Below are 15260 nucleotides of genomic sequence, written 5' to 3'. Positions count from 1 at the left end.
CTCCGCCCTGATGGTGTGAGGTCTGTCCTGTTGCTACAGGCTCTGCCCTGCTGCTGCAGTCTCCGCCCTGCTGCCACGGGCTATGCCCTGTGGCAGAGTCTCTCTGTTGTGGTGGGTTGCCTCGGCAATGGTAGGCTGCGTCAGCAATGGACGTGTACCTCAGTAGGGGTGGATTGCCTCAGTTATGGTGGACGCCCCTCTCCCACCAAGCTGCACCATCCTGGGTTCAGCTGTGCCCGCAGTGAAACTCTCCACCTGGAGCATTTGGAATCGCCGTTTTGTTTGTCCCACTGCACTGGCCCAAACACTGTTTCCCTGGAATCTCCTGGCCTGGCTCACTGTTCAAGTCCCGTTCAATCAGATGGATATGCCAATCTGCCCTCTCAAGTCTCAGATTGCCAGTTCAACAGGGCACCTGGACCCATGTGCTTTGTGCAGAGCACTGTGGAGTGCCACTGCACTGTAGCGCCGGCTGTTGGCTGCACCGGCCACCAGCTGCACAGGCCAAAACCTCTTCACTGGTGCCCCACGTCTCTTTTACACCTGGGAATTTCCCCGTTCTGTGGCCACAAAGATCCATCTGGAAATGCGGCCCTGACTCACCCTCCACGCATTCACTGAGAGCTTCAATCCTGGGTTGTTCTCACCGCACCATCTTGAGTTCCGACCTCTTCCCTGGGTCTTAATCCTTTTGTTTTCGGATGTAAGCTATTTCACTCAATTATTTTCATCTACTTAAACCTATAGCACTTTATAGTTGGTGTCCTCTGTATTAGTAGTAGTGTTGTTCAGAGCCTTCTTGCATGAATACTTCTTCCAGCCATTTTACTTAGGAACACACACACTGTTGGTAGGAATGTAAATTAGTACAGCTACTATGGAAAACAATACAGAAGTTCCCTGAAAAACATAAATAGAACTACCATATGACCCAGCAATTCCACCCCTGGGTATATATCCAATACAGTAAAAATCAATATATCAAAGAGCTATCTGCACTCTTCTGTTTATTTCACCACTATTCACCATAGTAAAGATATGGAATCAACCTAAGGGTCCATCAGAAGATGAATGGATGGATAAAATGTGGCATCTTTACACAGTAGAATATTATTCAGTCATAAAAGTCATAAAATGCTGTCGTTTGCAGCAAGATGGATGAAGTCAAAGGTTATTATATTGATTGAAATAAGCCAAACACAGAAAGACAAATATTGTGTGTTCTCACTCATGTGGGAATGTAAAAGTGTATCTCACAAAGATAGAAGTAGATCGGTGGTGTTCAGAGGCCAGGAAGGGTAGTGGGGAGGAGGGGATAAGAGGGTGATTAATGCAGGGGTCCCTAACCCCCAAGTCCTAGACAGGTACCCAACTGTTAGGAACCCAGTGGCACAGCAGGAGATGAGTGGAAGAGTGAGCATTACCCGCTGAGCTCTACCTCCTGTCAGACCAGCTGCCACAGTATATTCCATAAGAGTACAAGTCCTGTTATGAACTGTGCATGTGAGGGATCTGGGTTGCGTGCTCCTTATAAGAATCTAACTAATGCCTGGCGATCTTAGGTGAGACAGTTTCATCTTGAAACCATCCACACCCTTCCCCGCCACCACCTGTGGAAAAATGGAAAATTGTCTTCTATCAAACCGGTCCCTGGTGCCAGAAAGATTGGGGACCACTGGACTAATGGGTGCAAATATATGGTTGGGCAGGGTGCAGTGGTTCATACCTGTAATCCCAGCACTTTGGGAGGTTGAGGAGGGTGGATCACTTGAGGTTAGGAATTCAAGACCAGCCTGGCCAACATGGCAAAACTCAGTCTTTACTAAAAATACAAAAATTAGCTGAGCATGGTGGTGTGCACCTGTAATCCCAGCTATGCAGGAGGCTGAGGCAGGAGAACAGCTTGAACCCAGGAGATGGAGGTTGCAAGTGAGTTGAAAGTATGTCACTGCTCCGCATCCTGGGAGACAGAGTCTCTGTCTCAATAAAAAGACAAAAAACAAACACATGAAAAAACAAAGATATAATTAGATGAAATGTGATAGTGTTCAGTTGATCTGTAAAATGATTATATTAACAATAATCTATTGTGCATTTCAAAATAGATGAGAATGATTTGTCTAACATAAAAGACAGACAACTACTTAAGGTGATGGATATCCCAGTTACCTTGATTTGATCTTTACACGTTATACAAATGTATTAAAATATCATATGTACTTCCAAAAATGTACATCTGTGTCAGTAAAAGAAAAAAATAGTATTTTTATATTTGCCAAAATATTTACCATTTCTGGTGCTTCTCAACCCTTCTTTAAAATTCTAAGATTCCATCTGGTATCATTATCTTTCTGCCTGATGAAGTACCTTTACCATTTCTTGTAGGGCATATCTACTGGCAAAAAATTCTATTAGATATCAATTATTTGGAGATGACCTTTTCTTTCCTCCTTTCCTTTCCCTCTCCTTTTCCTTTTCTTTCCTCTGCACCTTAAAGGTATTGTTTCACTGTCTTCAGGATTTAATTTTTTTAACATTTGATTTATTTAGTTGACAAATAATATATATATTTATTTATTATGTACTTAAAAATGTGTGTACATTGTGGAATGACTAAATTGAGCCAATTAATATATACATCACTTCACATACTTGTGAGAATTCTTAAAATCTAATCTCTTGGCAATTTTGAAGAATTTGATACATTGTTACTAACTACAGTCACTATGTTGTACAATAGACCTCTTGAACTTATTCCTAGCTAACTGAAAGTTTGCATCCATTGAGCAACATCTCCCTAACTTTGGCTACTGCTGCCCCTTCCTCCCAGGCCCTGGTAACACCACCATACTACCCTTTACTTCTATGAGTTCAATTTTATTTTAGATTCCAAATATAAGTGAGATTACATGCTGTTTGTATTTCTGTGCCTGATTTATTTCACTTAGCATAATGTCCTCTAAGTTCAGCCATGTTGTCACAAATGACAATATTTTCTTCTTTTTAAGGCTGAGTAGTATTCCATTGTGGACATACTACCACCTTTTCTTTACCCATTTATCTGTTGATGGAGACTTAGCTGATTCTGTTTCTTTTTGAACAGGCAATTAACTTGGACTCAAGTTGCAAACTGTCTCCTTAGCAAAAGATATCATGCAGCTAAGGAGACAGTTTGCAACTTGAGTCCAAGTTAATTGCCCGCTCAAAGAAGACACCACGTAGTGGCTTTTATTTCTTTTGGCCTCCTTGAAAGTTTGGGTTACATATATTAGGGACTTAGCATCTACTTGTTAATTTAACTTGCAGACCTCTCAGTGGAAGTGCTTTGCACTCTCTTCCCTATCCTCCTCGTTACATTGACCTAAAAATTTCACTCTTTAAATATATCATGCAAATTTACCAATTCAAAAATACAGATATATTTTAAAGGATGTTCTTTGAAGCTTAATTAGTAATTGCTATTTGCCAAAAATTCTGAAAAGTTGTCAGCCTTGGTCTGGGTAAATAAATCATGATACGTGTGTAAAAGTTTATGATAATGCAACTAGCTAAATATAGATTTGTAAGTTTTGTGATAAAAAGATCTCCAAAATATATATTATAGAAAAAGCAAGAGAATAGGTTTGACTTCTGTATATACTTACATACATAAAGCTGTATATACAGAGTGTGTCTGGAGATAATAGTGAAGTAATTTGTTTCTTTTTTAACCAGGGTATGCATTAATTTTTATAGTGAAAAAGTAAGATTCATGCCTCAAGGCTCTACCTCAGTATACCAATGGGGAGAAAAATAAATGTGAAAATTGAATCCTTAATGTAACTTTTGTTTCTTGCAATGTCTCCCTCTCATCTTTGCTAAATTTTACCAATAAAGTCATTTTTATAGAGGTAATGGGGAAAACCAGTCTAAAGAGTAAAAAAAGGGAAAATAAAACAACTCAGCATTTTACTTCTTCCTCAACATGGATGTCAGTGTTTCATTTCATACCTAGAATTTTCTCTTTTAAAGGCTGGGTTGAATGGTACTTTCAGCAAAGAAGAAATTATTTATTTATTTATTTTTAAGTATGATGGCCTACAATCTTCTCTGTTACAAACACCCACACCAAAGAGATGACAAAATGATTTGCTGAAGGACATCATCCTGAGAAGATAAATAGACTTTAAAATGGTTTTGCCCTGAAAAATCAATTCAGTTGTCTATAGGCCTCATGGGAAGAAAATCACCTCTGCTGAGGAAAATATTATTTTTACCTCTGAGAGGACCAAACCAGTCTCAGGGAGGAAGGAAGGCTTTTTTTTTAATGATGACACTTTCTCCAACAAAGAATGAGTGTTTACAGAAAAATAGGTGATATATACTTATTTTCCTCAGCATTGAAGTAAAACCTTGCCCTTCTTTATTGTTCACCCAGCTACAGGGCATTACTGACTTAGATAGAGGCAAAAAGCAATGTCATGCTGTGAGGGCAACGGACTGATGTCTTGGTGAAGAAAAACAAAACAAAAAACTTTGAAGGTGAGAGAAGAATAGGAGGGAGATGCAGGCAAAGAAAGACCAGCTGAGCAAACTGTCTTCCTGGTTGAGAGTCAGCAGCTGGCTGCAACTTTCTTCTCTTTGTTGCCTGACCCATGGGAAGAACAAGCACTATAGGTTTTCTGTAAAGAGCAGGCAGAAGCGCAAATTGCCCTCCAGCAACTTCTGGAAAAAGACTGGCTAGAGATCTGTGACTTGTCACTAATAGATTGAAACCAGTTGATTTCTTGGGATGAGGAGTGTCAGAATAAGAAGTTGGGGAAGGCCGGGCGCGGTAGCTCACGCCTGTAATCCCAGCACTTTGGGAGGCCGACATGGGTGGATCACGAGGTCAAGAGATCGAAACCATCCTGGCCAACATGGTGAAACACCATCTCTACTAAAAATACAGAAAAAATTAGCTGGGTGTGGTGCTGCGCGCCTGTAGTCCCAGCTACTCGGGAGGCTGAGGCAGGAGAATTGCTTGAACCCGGGAGGTGGAGGTTGCAGTGAGCCAAGGTTGCGCTACTGCACTCCAGCCTCGCACCTGGTGACAGAGTGAGATTCTGTCTCAAAAAAAAAAAAAAAAAAAAAAAAAAAAGAAATTGGGGAAAAGGGATTAGGAAGATTTGGATGAGTCAAGACCTAATTCAAGTGGTCTAGTAGAAAAGAATGGATTGTTTGAGCTCTAAAAGCAGCTGAGGGTTTAATGGAGATGTTAGGAAGGGAATTACCATCCATAAGCATCTTCTAATGGCAATAGCCATACATGGAAGGTGTAGCCATCACCTTCTTTTTAATCAATGAAGGAACAAAGATTCAGGGAGGGTAAGCCTTTTTTATATTGTTGAGCACTATGAAGTACTGGAGCCAGCTTTTGACTGCTTTTATTCCAAAGCCTGTATCCTCTTTACTTCACCAGGACATCTCTCTGTCACATTGGGGCAGCCTAAGGAAGCTTATGACAAGCTCATATTTACCGCTTACCATCTTTTCTCTTTCCCATTTTAAGAATCTCTCTCCTGCTCTTTTGTCTCTATTCTACATTAACCAAATCCATCCACTCCAGCATTTATGTTATTTAAATCTGCTTAACAACCCTTGGCAGTAGCTCTTGCTATTCTCCATTTTAGAGTTAAATGAGATTTACAGGTCAATGTGATGACAAAAAAAGATGTTTTACTTTGCTCACTAAACAAAGGCATGCTGAAATTTTGGAGCTGGAATCAGCATTTGGATTGAGCCGTTGGTATCAGGACAAGGACTAGAACCCAGGCAGTGAGATAATTGTGCAGTAATTTTAATCTCCACTAGATGGCACTGTAAAAGTGCTTTGAAAAGTGGCTTCCTTTGGGAGCGCTTAATTTTCTATTCAGCAAATATGTTACCCTCCTGGGGTACTTTCCAGTCCTGGGGCTCAGTTCTCCTGAGTAGCTGGCATCCTGGCTTTTGCACAGAACTCTCTGTTCTGATGCAGCCCTTCATCCATCGTTGTCGGGAAAGGGATCCTGAATGATTTATCACTAATGACTCATCATTAATGAACATTACCAATGATTAATCTTTAAAACCTCTCCTTCTTGGGAAGTTTGCTTATGCCCCCACACTCCTTGGAGTTTTTGTTCACCACAAACAGTACTAAGTTGTCCTGGATACCATCCCTTCTCAACTCACAAGGCATAACCCTGTCTTGGATTCATTTTGGAAATTTGGGAAATTGTCTCAAAGTCAATAACAGGATATCCACCCTCCTTTAAGGAAGAGAGGGGGATCTATGAGCTCTGCTTTCCAGAGAGATACCCTTTGTCAAGGGTTAAATTATGTTATTAACTAATATATTGCATTTTTTTCTTTTGGGTTCTTGATTACAGTGATGATTAACTTTAGCCCAAACTGTCAAGTTTGACATATCCGGGGATCCATTAAAACTATTGCAGCAACAACATATAGTTAATGATGACCATGTAGCTAGTTCCGAGTCATATGTAAAGATGGTTTGTAATTTTTATCTGTATTTTCTATGATCTGATATAATCTGATCATACAAAATCAAATCAAAATCAACTTCCTCACTTTGGAGACTTTGCCTGGAATGCTCTTGTTTTCCAAATTTGCTTAGAAAGAACTGAATATGCAAATTTCTATGCCCTGTACAGTTTCAGCTTAATTGTCACATCTTTCTATCTCCATATTATGTTAAGACGCACAGTCATATTCTCCCACAACACTCTAACTTCTACCTTCAAAGCCACTTTACAAACTAATGAATTATCTGTAATGTTTAAAACATGTCTGCTTTCCCTAGTACATCTGAAGGACCATTGCAACAATAATCCTTTCTGGCTTGTTCAGCAAACCAGATTCCTTGGAGCCAGGTATATACCTTATATACAGTCAGTGCGAAATAAATATGTATTGAAACAGAAATAAGTGTGTGATTTAGCTTTTTCTATTTAGCTGTCTGGGAAGTAAATATTACTTGAGAAGGTCCATAATATATTTTTACAAGGTACATTTAGTTTCGAAAATATACAGAGAGCCTCACAGGGTCAAGAAGAAATGTACATTCTCCTGGTAAAGGGATAGGAAAATTGCCTCCTAGACTGTATGTTGATATCCAAAAGAAAAATGCTTATCTTTGTGTTATTTGAACAGAGCACCAAATAAATGATTGTTTGTTGGAACTATTATATTGCCTTTTTGTCTCTTGGGTTCTTGATTACAATGATGATTAAGCAAATGCTTTATTTATTTTTTAGACTAGAGGTTGGATGTGATAAGCTTATTTGCTCTTATTCCATCAGAACATGTTTTGTTCTTCTGTTTTCAATTGATATATTGTTTGTGATGTCTGCAATAGAGATCAAATGGAGAGAATTTTCCAATGATGTAATAGAAAGGGCATTAGAATTCTAGTCAGGGAAGTAGACTGGCTATGTGATCTTATTTAAGCCGCCTGCTATGTCTAAGCTTCAATTTTCTTATATGGGAAATGAGGAGTTGAGTAGTGTGGGCATGCAGTGTCTGATGTGGGCCTCATTCCTTTCCACTCTTGGTATTTGTATCATTGGGTAATCTTCTTGCCTTGAATGTGGGCTGAATCCAGTGACTGGCTTTGAACCAGTACACTATGGTGAAGGTGATAAGATGCGACCTTCATAGACAGGCTACAAAAGATTGTGATTTCCATCTTGCAAATATATTCTCGCTGCCTTGATCTCCCTGATTATGATGAAGCAAGCTATCCAATTGGGAAGCCCACATGTCAAGAAACTGAGGAAAACCTCTGGCCAATAACTAGTGACAAACCGAGGCCCTCACTCCAAGAGCTCTGAGTAACTGAATCCTGCCAAGAACCATGTAAGTGAACGTTGAAGCAGATCTCTCTCAGTCAAGTCTTCAGATGGGACCTCAGCCCTACTCATCACCTTGATTGCAGCCTTGTGAGAAATCCCGAAGCAGAGTATTCAGTTAAGCCATGGCTGGACTCTTGCTGCACAGAAACTGAGATGTATGCTGTACTGAGCTTCTAGGTTTAGGGGGAATTGGTTATACAGCAATAGGTAAATAATGCAAGTGATTTCAGACTAATTGATGGTCTTATGCATGGGTTACTACCTTTAAAGCCTCCCTGTCCACCAGATACATCTCCTTTCCCCTAATCTATCCATGTACAAAATATATAACATTTATGTGCCTATCATTATGCTTTCTTTAAGATTAATAAAATGAACATATCTGATATGATATTCAGCTATCACAGAGGAGCAGCAGAGTAATAATGATAGGTGGGGTCAAAAGAGTGAATCATTGATAACTTTGTAGTCATATTAGTTTAGCTTTCTTGACTCTCAGTTTCTTATTTGTAAAATGAGGAGACTGGAATGTAACAGGGTTCTCAGAATGTGATCTCAGACCGGCATCATCACCATCATCTGGGAACTTAGAAATGCAAATTCTCAAGCCTGAGCACAGGCTTATTGAATCAGAAGGCATCTGGCATTTTAACAATCCCTCCAGGAGATTCTGATGCACACAAGTTTGAGAACCATTGGGCTAGATGTTCTCTGAAAACTGTCACAGCTCTACCAAGTAATGATGATAGTAATAACAAGAAATGGTTATTGATCATATTCCTTATAAAAGGACTTTACATTCATTATCTCATTTAATCATCACAATATCCTGTGAAACAGACACTTGTTATCTACATTTCTTGTGTGAGTTCTAATGTCTATGCTTCTAGAAGACAGGGCACAATGCCTTATTCACCTCTAAACTCTATAAGCCTTGCTCAGGCCTCATAGTTTTTATATATGTATGTGTGTGTCAGATGATAATTGTTTGAAAAATGAATGAATGAATTCAATTTCTGAACAAAATTAATGTGTGAATAAAAATAATAGGAAGACAGGATTGAAGTGTCAGAGGCTCTCTAGAAGTTGGGTAGATGGAAGTCTGGAGCAAGCTGGATATTCTAATTACCACTTAAATCCATATGCTTCCCTATGAGACTGGCCTTGATCTCAGAGTAGCCAACCTCTTGATTCCCAGTGACTTCAATTTGCAGGCTTCAGCTATTGAAAAATCTAATATGACATTTTTTTTCAGGAGAGTGACCCTGGAAGAAAAATTAGTTTACAGAAATAATTAATATGACAAGGGCATAAACAAAGATTGAAAAGAATATTTCAACATGTTAATCAGAATATTCCTTGTGCCTTCCAGAATTTAGAGAGGAGTACCCCCAAGTGGTTAATAGCTACTGCTTCTCATTCCTTGGGCCTTTTAAATGAATTAGCAGGGCCGTTCGGATTTGTCTTTATGTCCTTTCCAGACTTAGTTTCTTTGCCAACTACAGTTAAAAACACAACTTTTGATTCTGTGAAACATTTCAGTAAAGAAATATACAGTTAGAAATTACTCTGAGCTCAGCAACATCTTACACATTATTCGGAATTACTGTAATGTCACTCCTGGTGTGTGTGTGTGTGTGTGTGTGTGTGTGTGTGTGTCTATGTCTATTGGTGGGGGTGTGTAAACATATTCCTTTCTTTCCTCTCCTCTCTTCTGTAACAGTGTCAAACACTGTTCCAATCCCTGTGCACATCTTTTCTCACAATTACTCTATAAGAAAGGTCCAGTCACTATTGTGATTTTGCAGATGGGAAAACTGTGACACAGTGAAGTTAAAAGCATCTTACTCTAGATCTCAGTGGTGAGTTGGGATTTAAACTCAGGCAGTCTGACTCCACATCCAAAGCTTGTTGTTGAATACTATCCTGACTAGATCAGAATATAAACTAGAAGTCCATGAATTTGTAAGCATGGCTCTCTCATTTTTCCAGTTTTCATGCAGAAGTTACATGTTTTTTGGCCAAAATACAATAGTGGAACAGGGATAGCATACCAGTTACCGTCACATTAAAAAGAAAGAAAAATCGAGCGAGTGAGACAGAGAGAGAGAGAGAGAGAGAGAGAGAGAGAGAGAGAGAGAGAAGGAAAAAGGAGTTACCACTTTCAAGCAAATTAGAAATACAAAAGGGTTAACTCTTTTCTTTTTTTTAATTTTTATTGCATTTTAGGTTTTAGGGTACATGTGCAGAACATGCAAGACAGTTGTGTAGGTACACACATGGCAGTGTGTTTTGCTTCCTTTCTCCCTTTCACCCACATTTGGCATTTCTCCCCAGGCTATCCCTCCCTAGCTTCCACCCCCCCGCTGGCCCTCCCCTTTTCCCCCAAATAGACCCCAGTGTTTAGTACTCCCTTCCCTGTGTCCATGTGTTCTCATTTTTCATCACCCGCCTATGAGTGACAATATGTGGTATTTCATTTTCTGTTCTTGTGTCAGTTTGCTGAGAATGATGTTCTCCAGATTCATCCATGCCCCTACAAACGACACGAACTCATCATTTCTGATTGCTGCATAATATTCCATGGTGTATATGTGCCACATTTTCCCAATCCATTCTATAGTCAATGGGCATTTGGGTTGATTCCGGGTCTTTGTTATTGTAAACAGTGCTGCAATGAACATTCGTGTGCATGTGTCCTTATAGTAGAACGATTTATAGTCCTTTGGATATATACCCAGTAATGGGATTGCTGGGTCAAATGGAATTTCTATTTCTAAGGCCTCGAGGAATCACCACACTGTCTTCCACAATGGTTGAACTAATTTACACTCCCACCAACAGTGTAAAAGTGTTCCTTTTTCTCCACATTCTCTCCAGCATCTGTTGTCTCCAGATTTTTTAATGATCGCCATTCTAACTGGCGTGAGATGGTATCTCAATGTGGTTTTAATTTGCATCTCTCTGATGACCAGTGATGATGAGCATTTTTTCACATGATTGTTGGCCTCATATATGTCTTCTTTCGTAAAGTGTCTGTTCATATCCTTTGCCCACTTCTGAATGGGCTTGTTTGTTTTTTTCCTGTAAATCTGAGTTCTTTGTAAATTCTGGATATCAGCCCTTTGTCAGATGGGTAGACTGCAAAAATTTTTTCCCATTCTGTTGGTTGCTGATTCACTCTAGTGACTGTTTCCTTTGCTGTGCAGAAGCTGTGGAGTTTCATTAGGTCCCATTTGTCTATTTTGGCTTTTGTTGCCAATGCTTTTGGTGTTTTGTTCATGAAGTCCTTGCCTACTCCTATGTCCTGGATGGTTTTGCCTAGATTTCCTTCTAGGGTTTTTATGGTGCCAGGTCTTATGTTTAAGTCTTTAATCCATCTGGAGTTAATTTTAGTGTGAGGTGTCAGGAAGGGGTCCTGTTTCTGCTTTCTGCACATGGCTAGCCAGTTTTCCCAACACCATTTATTAAACAGGGAATCCTTTCCCCATTGCTTGTTTTTTGTCATATTTATCAAAGACTGTATGGTTGTAGATATGTTGTGTTGCCTCCGATGCCTCTGCTTTGTTCCATTGGTCTATATCTCTGTTTTGGTACCAGTACCATGCTGTTTTGATTACTGTAGCCTTGTAGTATAGTTTGAAATCCAGTAGTGTGATGCCCCCCACTGTGTTCTTTTTGCTTAGAATCGACTTGGCTATGCGGGCTCTCTTTTGGTTCCATATGAAGTTCATGGTGGTTTTTTCCAGTTCTGTATAGAAAGTCAATGGTAGCTTGATGTGGATAACATTGATTCCGTAAATTACTTTGGGCAGTATAGCCATTTTCACAATATTAATTCTTCTTAACCATGAACATGGAATATTTCTCCATCTGTTTGTGTCCTCTCTTATTTTGTTGAGCAGTGGTTTGTAGTTTTCCTTGAAGAGGTTACTTACCTAGGAATTTTATTCTTTTTGTAGCAATTGTGAATGGCAGTTCATTCTTGATTTGGGTTGCTTTAAGTCTGTTATTGGTGTAGAGGGATGCTTGTGATTTTTGCACATTGATTTTATATGCTGAGACTTTGCTGAAGTTGCTTATCAGTTTCAGGAGTTTTTGGGCTGAGGCGATGGGGTCTTCCAGGTATACTATCATGTCGTCTGCAAATAGAGACAATTTGGCTTCCGTCTTTCCTATTTGAATACCCTTTATTTCTTTTTCTTGCCTGATTGCTCTGGCTAAATCTTCCTGTACTATATTGAATAGGAGTGGTGAAAGAGGGCATCCTTCTCTAGTGCCGGATTTCAAAGGGAATGCTTCCAGTTTTTGCCCATTCAGTATGATATTGGCTCTTGGTTTGTCATAAATAGCTTTTATTACTTTGAGATACGTTCCATCGATACCGAGTTTATTGAGGGTTTTTAGCATAAAGGGCTGTTGGATTTTGTCGAATGCCTTCTCTGCATCAATTGAGATAATCATGTGGTTTTTGTTTTTGGTTCTGTTTATGTGGTGAATTACATTTATAGACTTGCATATGTTGAACCAGTCTTGCATCCCCGGGATGAATCCTACTTGATCACGATGGATAAGGTTTTTGATTTGCTGTTGCAATCAGCTTGCCAATATTTTATTGAAGATTTTTGCATCTATGTTCATCATGGATATTGGCCTGAAGTTTTCTTTTCTTGTTGGGTCTCTGCCGAGTTTTGGTATCAGATGATGTTAGTCTCATAAAATGATTTGGGAAGAATTCCCTCTTTTGGATTATTTGGAATAGTTTCAGAAGGAATCGTACCAGCTCCTCTTCGTGTGTCTGGTAGAATTCGTCTGTGAACCCATCTGGACCTGGGCTTTTTTTTGTGTGGTAGGCTCTTAATTGCTGCCTCGACTTCTGACCTTGTTATTGGTCTATTCATATTTTCAGCTTCTGAGTTAACTCTTTTTTAGTAGGTTTCAAGACCTGGGAATAATCTATTACTTGAGACTTACTTTCTGAGCCATTTGTTTATAAGAATAGCATGTGTTTGTAGCAGAGTAGTCTTGTTAATCTGTGTCCTACCTGTAGAATTTTAGGAGTCCAACAATCTTCTTTCATCTCATCATCTCTCTATTTATTTCTGTCTTTCTGCTGTTGTAAAATTCTCAAGAGTTTTGTGGGTTTTCTGTGAATATTTTGGGGATTCACTCCATTAGGTAAGAGTCTCTTCCATATATCTTTCTTGGGTAATCCCATCTCTATTCCTGGCTTCTACTTAGATGGCCGAGATCTGTGAGTTACATGATTAACCTCTCCAGGATACCTCTGTGTGATTGAAATTCTCACCTCTTGATACTTCTGAGCCACTAGCAAAAGGTGGTCCAGCCATACCCTTGACTTTCTCTCTAGAGCAGTCTTTCCTGACAATGATCTCCTAATTTTGGACTCTTTTCCAATTGGGATAGAATGAGAATTTCCCAATCACCAAGTTCCACTTTCTTTTTCTTTCAAAATTATTTTGTCAACCTTTCTCTTTCCTCTTGCATTTTACTATAAGCAGTGTGACAAAACCATTCTGCACCTTCAATAATTTGCTTAAAATGCTTCTCAACCCAACCCCATTACTTGTAATTTCTGCTTTCCATATAACTAAGATGGATATCCAGTAAGCTTTCTGCTGCTATAAAACAAGGATCTCTCTTTATACAGTTTCTACTTGTTCCCTATTCCCTTCTAAACCCTCATCAGGAGTACCCCTAATATCCATATTTATATCAACAGTCTTTTATGAAGGTTTAGGTATTCTGTAAAGTCATATAGATTTTTACTAAGTATATTCTCTGCCATGCTCTTCACTTCCTTCTGCATCCTCACTAGTAGAGTTATTATCCATATTCCTACTCACAGTCTATCCTAGAAAATCTAGACATTTTCTTCTATGTTCTTCAAAATCCTTTCAGCTTCTGCCCATTGCCTATTCCAAGGCCACTTCCACGTTTAGTCTTTTGTCACTCCACTTCCAGATACCCCAATCTGTATCAGTCAGTGTTAAACCAGAGAAACAGAAACTAGTAGGAGATATACTTTTTAAGCTTTCTGGCAAGAAACTAGTTTATGTGATTTGGGGAGCTATACAGCCAATTCTAAAATCCGTAGGGTAGACTGTCAGGAACTTCAGGCTGGAATTCTTGGGCACAGGCTGAAGCTAAAGCTGGGGTCCACATTTGGAATTTCTACTCGTAGGAAACCTCAGTTCCACTCTTAAGGCCTTTCAATTGCTGAAATCAGTCAGACTGTCTAGGATAGTTGCCCTTTTGAAAAACTAGCTGACTGGCTGGGCACCGTGACTCTTGCCTGTAATCCCAGCACTTTGGGAGGTAGAAGAAGGCAGATCACTTGAGGCTAGGAGTTAAAGACCAGCCTGGCTAACGTGGTAAAACCATGTTTCTAATAAAAATAAAAAATAAAAAAAATTAGCTGGGCATGGTGGTACACACCTGTAGTCCCAGCTCTACTTGGGTGGCTGAGGCAGGAAAATCACTTGAACCCAGAAGGTGGAAGCTGCAGTGAGCCAAGATAGTGCCGCTACTCTCCATCCTGTGTGACAGAGTGAGACTCTTATCAAACAAAAACAAAAACAAACAAACAAAAAATACCCTGATTATTGACTTTAATTATATCTATAAGAAATTTTCACCTAGACTAGTGTTTGACTGAATAACTGCAGAATGTAGCTCATTCAAAATAACACACCAAACTCACCATTATAAGATGGTACCAGAATTCCCATTTGTCTTTGCTGCTTGTTTAAAATGTTTCTCTTAGGGTCTTGATGACAAGGAAAAATGACGAGACCACTGGGTCCCCTATTCATGATATCATCAAAATCTCATCACTGGACTCACACCTATAATCTCAGCACTTTGGGAGGTCGAGGCAGGAGGACCTCTTCAGTCCAGGAATTTGAGACCAGCCAAGGCAACAAAGCAGGACCCTGTCTCTACAAAAAAATAAAAATGAAACATTAGCCAAGTATGGTGGCATGCAGCTGTAGTCCCAGCCACTTGGGAGACTGAGGTGGGTCCTTGAGCCCAGAAGGTCGAAGGTGCAGTGAGCCATGATTGTGCTACTGCATTCTAGCCTGGATGACAGAGTGAGACTATTTAAAAAAAAAGATCATTATCACTCTTATAATTCCAGCACTTTGGGAGGCCAAGGTGGGTGGATCACAAGGTCAAGAGATCGAGACCATCCTGATCAACATGGTGAAACCCTGTCTCTACTAAAAATACAAAAATTAGCTGGGCATGGTGGCACATGCCTGTAGTCCCAGCTACTCAGGAGGCTGAGGCAGAAGAATTGCTTGAACCCAGGAGGCAGAGGTTGCAGTGAGCCGAGATCGTGCCACTGCACTCCAGCCTGGG

Source organism: Callithrix jacchus, chromosome 10, assembly GCF_049354715.1.
Source record: "Callithrix jacchus isolate 240 chromosome 10, calJac240_pri, whole genome shotgun sequence".
Lineage (NCBI taxonomy): Eukaryota > Metazoa > Chordata > Mammalia > Primates > Cebidae > Callithrix > Callithrix jacchus.
This window is presented reverse-complemented; position numbering follows the sequence as displayed.